Source organism: Mixophyes fleayi, chromosome 11 (genome assembly GCF_038048845.1).
Source record: "Mixophyes fleayi isolate aMixFle1 chromosome 11, aMixFle1.hap1, whole genome shotgun sequence".
Lineage (NCBI taxonomy): Eukaryota > Metazoa > Chordata > Amphibia > Anura > Limnodynastidae > Mixophyes > Mixophyes fleayi.
The window spans coordinates 64731823-64740090 of NC_134412.1; positions in this window are offsets into that span (position 1 = coordinate 64731823).

Here is an 8268-nt window from a genome sequence, read left to right on the forward strand (position 1 = left end):
GGGAGGGAATGGGTACAGCCCAAAGAAAATCTGTAACCAGGAATGGGAGCAGGTAATGATTGTGGATGAGAGACGCAGATCTTGTGCACAATGTAGGTGTTGAATTAGGAGATAATTTGAGACAAGGGAGAAGATGTGCGTTGGTGCAGCTTTGTTGATGGCTTCATATGTTAGTAGAAGAATTTTATAGTGGATTTGATAAAAATAACAGGCAACTGGTAATGTGCAATATGGCTGATCATGGGGGTTGTATAATCTAGACATGGTAATCTGCAATATGACTGAGAATGGGGCTGTGCAATATGACTGGTCATGGTAATGTGTAATGGGGCTGTGCAATATGGCTGATCATGGGGGCTGTGCAATATGGGAAATGTGTAGTATAACTAATCATGGTAATGTGCAATATGGCTCATTATAGGGCTGCACAATATGGCGGGTTATGGGGCTGTGCAATATGGCTGATCAGGGTAATATGCAATATGGCAGATCATGGTAATGGACAATATGGCTGGTCATGGTAATGGACTGTCAGTCAAGAATCAGTCTAGCGAGATGAAATAAGCATTATCTCACAAGACTGTGTCTGTTTCCTCCAGTCTCCTGTGTCTTGTTCATTGCTAGTAGGGAGTGTACAAAACCTGCTCACTTGCCAGGAGAACCAGTACAGCTCTGTCTGCCTTCCTGCATCTACCTAACATAAATATGCCAGGAGCAAGAAAAGAAAGATAACAGGAGGCAGCTGAATGAGTCCCCCAGGATTAACTGGGGGCCCTAATCTGCTACTTGCCCTTCTGCTTTGGTAGCGTAATCCTGGCAGTCTTGACATGAAGCTATAATTTACATGTTTCACTTTACAAAATTAAACTAATATACTACTAATGGACTGAGTAAGATGACACTAAACATTAAACTCTTTCACACAAGCACTTTGGCAGTTACTAGAAAAGACAATACTATACCATTTTATCTTAGGCAACACCTTGATTTTATAAACAATTGCAGTTAATGTCCTGAGAAGTTTTGGATCTTGCAGCCAAACTGCAAATCCACAGATGCAAACAGGGGTTTACAGCAATTTATTCACATTGCTCAAATACCAAGTTAATCCATTATTGACTGTCCTGCTGGTCATGCTCCCAACATGGTCACACCCTTTGAGTGCTGCACTGCCACTGAGTGGTGGCGGACAAATTTCTTTCATAGACAACAATAGAGGAGGACCAAATAAGTTTCAGTATAGGGTCCCAAAAATTCTCTTGGAAGCCCTGTGTCCAGCCCCTCCAACAATCTTGAATCAATACAACAAATGTGGTCCCACGCTATTTCAGCCTTAGAACGTGGTGGCACAGATGTTTCACAAATTAATACTTCTCGCTAGAAAGTGGAAACATTCCTTCCTCAATTTATCTAGATTGACCTTTGCCAATATATTTAGATTATTGTTTACAATGAAAAAGGTGTGTAGAGCAACAGAAACTTTATATAATGAATTGGAATTATTACAATGTAGCCCAACAAATTATGTATCCTGAAAAATATCACCAGCTATAAACAATATAAATATTTCCAGGCTCAAAGTATACTGCTTTGTTTCAATATATCCAAGTGCAATCTTTCGAAAAGAGACTGCTACAAACACCTAAATCCACAGTTTTTCTCCTTTGTTAATCTGCCAGCATGTTTTTGTTTTACAAAGTTCAATATCAATTATAAAATAGTCCATATCCTAATTTCCTTGCTTCTGTAATTATCAGTGTACAATTACAATAGCTATACAATATCCTAATCTGTATGTTCCTGTAATATACAGTAACACTGGGTCATCTTCCTTGCATCCTTGATGTGTAGAAAAATGCAACCACGTTTGATAATCACATTTGAAAACAACTGCAATCAAGCAAAATGGCTAGACATCTTTTAGAAAAGCTGCTAATAAACACATGGAAACTAGAAAAGATACTAAAAAATCAATAAAAAGAAAAACCACCATTTTAGAGGAGTTTTCAAGAGCGTGCAGACTATAAATTCAGTGATATCACTGGTTCCTAGCCCCAAAATGGCTGCCTCAAAATGTATTTAACTATACATTGAACACCAAGCTTTTTTAACAGAAAATGTCTTGATATTACCTCAGGGATGTACAGTACAGATATGAAAATATAACCTTTAATATACTGCATTACATCCTGTATATTCTGCATATGACTCAGCACTTTAGACAATTTTATGCTGCTAACAATTTTTTCCCTAAATGCTCATTTTTTTTTTTTTCATTATTTACTTTTTTATCTCTAAATTCAACCACATTATATGGGAAATATCACAATCTACATTTGTTTTGTGGTATTTCATATACCACTTTGCTTGAATTTAGAGGCTGGTCACCTTATACCTTAGCAGCTCTTTATTTCAAACTTTTTATATGTTACGTAACCCAAAAAGAGCAAATGGGTGTGATTGCTGCCTTAACAATTGATCTGTTTGGTTCAAAATTAGATATCTTACAAATATTATAAAAGTTTCAAGAGATGTGTAAAAACTATCAAAGGGTAAAATATGACAGTTGTTAATTCTTGCGTGATATTAATACACTCTATCTCTGAGATATATCTATCATCTGGACTGTATTACTACAGAAATCCATTGATGTTTTCTGGATCTGATATGTCACAATCCTCTCTACCTGAAAATGCCCAAAAATGTTATGGGCCAAAGACAGCACCTCCTGAACTGGCATCTGATTTTTTAAGAAATTCTGATTAACCAGGTTTTCTGTGCAAAACAGGCTACAATCTCTATGACACATAGTGGCAGAGCACTGACTGATAGGATGGTCATTTTATACAAGTACATAGCTGAATGTGGGCTGCACCCAGAACAAAAATGGTGGGAGAAAGACCACGCACACAGCCTGTCCCAGATACAGCAATCTGAACAGCTGGCTGTGACTGGTGTCACCTTAGTCACTTAGCAATGAATACAACTTTTCTGCCACCATGAAGGATTTATTATGGTGTCCTTACGTTCACCAGAACCACTTATTAATGTTTCACACTTAAATCACATACATATGTAGCATGAGCCACCCTGGGCTCTGTAAGTTCACAAAAAATCATGAAGAGTACAGTAGATAAAATATGTTTAATCTGAAAAATGTTTCCAAGGCTTATTTACAAAAAGGTAATAAACAGACATACAATAGGTTTGCACAGATGACTTTCAGAAAATAAAATGGGAAATAAAATCAGAATCCCTACTTACAAGTTCAGGAATTAGCGTGTAAGGAGTACACAATGAGATGAATGACACATTTCAGTAATGGTAGACCCTCCTCAAAGAAATGGACAATCTGGGGGTAAATGTATGAATGTCCGATTTCTGCAAGTTGCCGAAAATCAACGACTTTGCAGGTAAAATTTAAAGTGGCGTTGGCTTGTAAAGGCAAGTTTGCCTTTACAAGCCATCGTCCCTGCAAAGCATGCCCTTGCAAACAATGGTTACCAGTTCAAGCTGGAACACATAGTTGCTCACTAGCTGGCAGTAGTTCCACAATAGTTCTGCAAAACCAACTGAGGATTCCAGGCATTAAACGTTGCATGAAAATCTCTTTGTTTTGCATAAAAAATTTCTGCTTTCTGGACTCCCCCCCCCCTCCCACACACACACACACACACTTTTTTTTTTTAGCAGGGTCTAGTGAGCAGGCACTTCCTTCAAAAATTGAGCACAACTTGGATACTTTATTTTGTGAAAGGAAAAATTCTAAGTATAGCGCAGGATTAAATTCATCCATCTTGTTTTACAATTGTTCCAATTAATACCCTGCAAATCACAGGTATATTACTCAATGTTTTCATTCATTCATTCAACAAACTACAGTTCCCCAGAATGCCTCTGGGAAGTTCAATGGAAGTTGTCTCTGCCATTTTGGAATGAATAAACTGCAAACTACATCCCCAGGCTGCAAAATGTAAATATACAGAACAAAACAAGCGCTTCAATAGAATGCTGTCCTATCTACACACGTTGGTACAACGGAAACCACCAATATAAACAACCACAAAGCTAAAAGAGGGGTGGAACCTACGTGCTTCCTGAATAGAGAGCATTTAATCACAGATAAGATAAATACTATTCAGATGAGAACCAGCTACAGTTCATATTTTAAAGATGTAAATATAGTTCAAATTTATTTCAGATGACAATGTAGATGTTCTTAGCAGTGCTTCCCATCTCCATGTGGTTATATCACAAGAAGGAGGATGGTGTAGCACTCATCAGATATAGCATATCTAAAAGACAATAATGGACACTGGTCTCCACTCTACTCCAAATTTCAAGTGACCTTCTTACACCTTTGGAATTCTTTCTTCAAAAGGCACAGATATTCCAAATATGCCGATATGCATGAGAATATCTAATACTCTAAAGGCAACGTTGCCATTTATATTCCACATAAAACAAAAAGAAAATGATATGGTGTAATCCCGTTTGCATAAAAACATAAAATTCTTTTATTGATACACTTACATTAAACATTCATGTTAAAAGCAATATAAAACGATTTTCTTAATATTGCATCAGAAGTTTGATTCTATTGTGAAACTGCCTAAAATGGTTGCTGATGAGAGAATTGCAAGTTGTTTTACTCTAAAGTTGCAGGGAGAGATTGAGTATTAATTTCATCTTGTACAAGTAAATAAGCTTCATGTATCCAGCTGAAATTTCGTTTTAACCTGTGGATAAGAATTTACCCCCCTGGGTTTTGTCTATTGTGATGTGACCCTAATCTACAGTCATTTCTGCTAATGCAGCTAACCTGAACAAGCTATATTCATCCTTGTTGCATCTTTCCTGATTTTGTGTCATAAGTGGTGTATAATTGCACTAAAAGTCTATTGTGATTAGAGATGTTCACTGACCCCCGTGTTTAGGTTTTGGTTTTGGATCTAGATTACCTTCGGGTTTTGGTTTTGGCTTTGGTTTTGTTTTGCTATTTTTTACAAAAATCCATTTTTTGGGCTAAAATCACATAATTTAGGTGTTATTTTATACCTACATTATTATTAACTTCACTAACACTAATTTCCAGTCATTTCCATTCCATGTTTACCATCTCACAGGTCACAATATGCTTTTCATACACTTTCAGCCAAATACTGCAGCGAGCTGGCTGGATGTTAAGCGACAGAGCAATGACACAAACACACTGCAGTTTACAGCACATCTAGAAAACATTGCCACAAACCAGTGTCACAAACTCATAATAGAAAAGAAATACAAGATGGAATTGTCCTTGTGGCCTCCCACCCACCCTTATGTTGGATCTTAAAAAGGACATGCACACTTTAACAAGCCAAGCAGTTCATCCACACTTTTGTGACTGAAGTGCTTATTTTCTTTCGGCCCTCAATAAACAAGATAACAATGTCACCCACAATTAGGAGAGGTAGCATGTACAAATTATCAAGCCAAGCAGTTCATCCACAAGGAGTGCCACTTTTGTGACTGAAGTGCTTATTTTCTTTCTGCCCTCAATAAACAAGATAACAATGTCACCCACAATTAGGAGAGGTAACATGTACAATTTATCAAGCCAAGCAGTTCATCCACAAGGAGTGCCACTTTTGTGACTGAAGTGCTTAATTTTTTTCGGCCCTCAATAAACAAGATAACAATGTCACCCACAATTAGGAGAGGTAGCATGTACAATTTATCAAGCCAAGCAGATCAGCCACAAGGAGTGCCATTTTTGTGGCTGAAGTGGAAGTTCAACGTGGCCCTCCCTAAACAAGCTAATAATGGGCTTGTTAGAGTAATGGCTGAAACACACATCAGTGACAGGAACGATTAATGGTGCAAGATGGAATTGTCCTTGGGCCCTCCCACCCACCCATATGTTGGATCTTACAAAGGACATGCACACTTTAACAAACCAAGCCCTTCAGCGACAAGGGCTGCCACTTTTGTGGCTGAAGTGCTTGGTTTGTTTGGGCCCCCACTAAACCAGCTATCAATGCTCTAAAGGCAGGTTAGACCAACAGTGCTGTCAAATGAATTCTACACTGTCAAGATGTTGTCGACATCATTTTAAGCATCATCCTCACCCTCATCAGTGTGTACATCATCATCACAGACTATTAATTCATCTCCGCCAGAATCTGCCATTATAGAAGTGTCAGTACTTGGATGTATTTGCCGGTAAAGGCCTTCCTCGTGGAAGATGTAGTTCATTTTGATAAACATCATCTTTTCCACATTTTTAGGAAGTAACCTCCTACGTCGATCACTGACAAGGTTCCTGGCTATGCTGAAAACTCTTTCTGAGTACACACTGGAGGGTGGGCAGCTTATGTATTGCAAAACGAATTTGTACATAGGTTTCAAAATTGCTTGTTTTTCCTCCCAGTATGGAAAGGGACTGTCTGACATTTCGATTCCAATGAACTCTTGAAAATAATCCTCCACCATCCGTTGCATGTTAATAGTAGGATCGGATGGAGTTATGGCCGAGGTCACACTTTTTTTGCTAAATTCTTTCAAACCAGACCAGTTGTATCAAGGTCCAATTTTGCAAATCCAGCAATTTTCTCGGGAGAGTTGAAACTCGCAGAGGTATGAAGCTGAGATTTCATGTAAAATCGCCAGAGATGTGCTTCTGTCAAAATCGCTATTTGCAAAATCGATAGAGATCAAACTCCCAACTGTTTGCCACTCCAGCTATACAAGTCAAATGTATGAAGCTGCAATTAAGCAAACTCAGGAGAGTTTGCTTTAACACACGCCAGATACAACACGCTGCTTGCTAGCAGCGTGTTGTATAAACACATCACTGTTACACTGCCCTGTCATACTGCCGGAGCTCCGGCAGCTGTCAAAACAGTAAAAAATAGATCAAAGTGTAAAAAAAAAAAGCATGGGGTCCCCCCTCTATTTAGTCTTAAACCTAGTGCTGCCAGACTACTGCTGGTTCAGTAAAAATCGGGGAAAAAATTTGCGGGGGGGGGTCCCCCCTATTTTCAAGGAACCAGCACTAGGCAAACCAGTCGGGATTGGTGGCAATATAGCAGTAGGATATACAGCAGGGGTCCTTCTCCCATTATGAGTAAGCAACTCCAGGCTGTTCAGCACTGGGCTGGATTCTCTAGGGAGTGGGGTCCGCCGAAAAAAATGAGCAGGCTCGTCCCCCCAGGGACACCCAGCTGATAGGACTAGGGCTCTTCCTACACTCCTGGGCGGTGGGTGTAGGGTAATAACGGCAAATAATGTATAAAAAAAACAAACAGACGCCATTTTGATTTGTGGAACTACAAGTCCCAGCCAGCCAGGGTGCCATAAATAGTGTGGGCATGCTGTTACTTGTATAACTACAAGCACCATATTAAAGTAATTCTATCATTTTAAAATAAGCATTGCTCAATCAATTGTATGTGTGTCCAAAGCACATGGTGGTTTATTTTAGCAGATGTAAATAGTCAACAATTCAATACGTTAACATATTATAATACAGTACAGTACAGCACAGCCAATACCAAAAGTTACATACATACATACCGCTGCAATCGCTGCGCTTCCATGGGTCCCAATGGAACAGTGTATCTGTTAGATAACTGTGGTCAGAGTTGACTGACCCTGATGGGGGATGCAGCTAATATATACAGTCAGTGTTTCATTGTGAACAATAGAGATGACGTAGCTTGCTTCCATTGGTCCAGGCACAGGGTGGCTTCAGGGTAAACAGTTCATAGGCTGATTCAATCTAAGGAATCCAAAGGAGGGGGTCGTCTCTCCAGGGGGTCTGCTCCTTTCATAGCCAGCATCATACAAAGGTTTATTCCCTAATATCAATAACTAAAGTATGCAATGTGCGATCTCTTCGCCGACTGCACCCGACAGCTGCTGATGATTAGGGCTTCAATATGATATCAGGCATGACACCTTTCCTATAACCTAAACCTTTAATAACACTAAAATGTACATATAATCATATTATATAAACTAATAATAAACCAAATGCTATCTGCTCATAAATTACAGTGTAACGGAACCTATATGAATTGTATAAATAACTAAATGTTGTAATGCGAGTGTGTGCGTGCGTATTTTACCGTGCGATCGCATCACGCCACGTGTTACTTGGCGTACGTTTCGCAACACGCACGGGAAACCAATATTAAACCAATATACTTTCGTTCATCCAATTATACGACTTCAACAGTCCACCCTTTGATAGTATAATAAACTATCACCTTAAAGATGTTATAT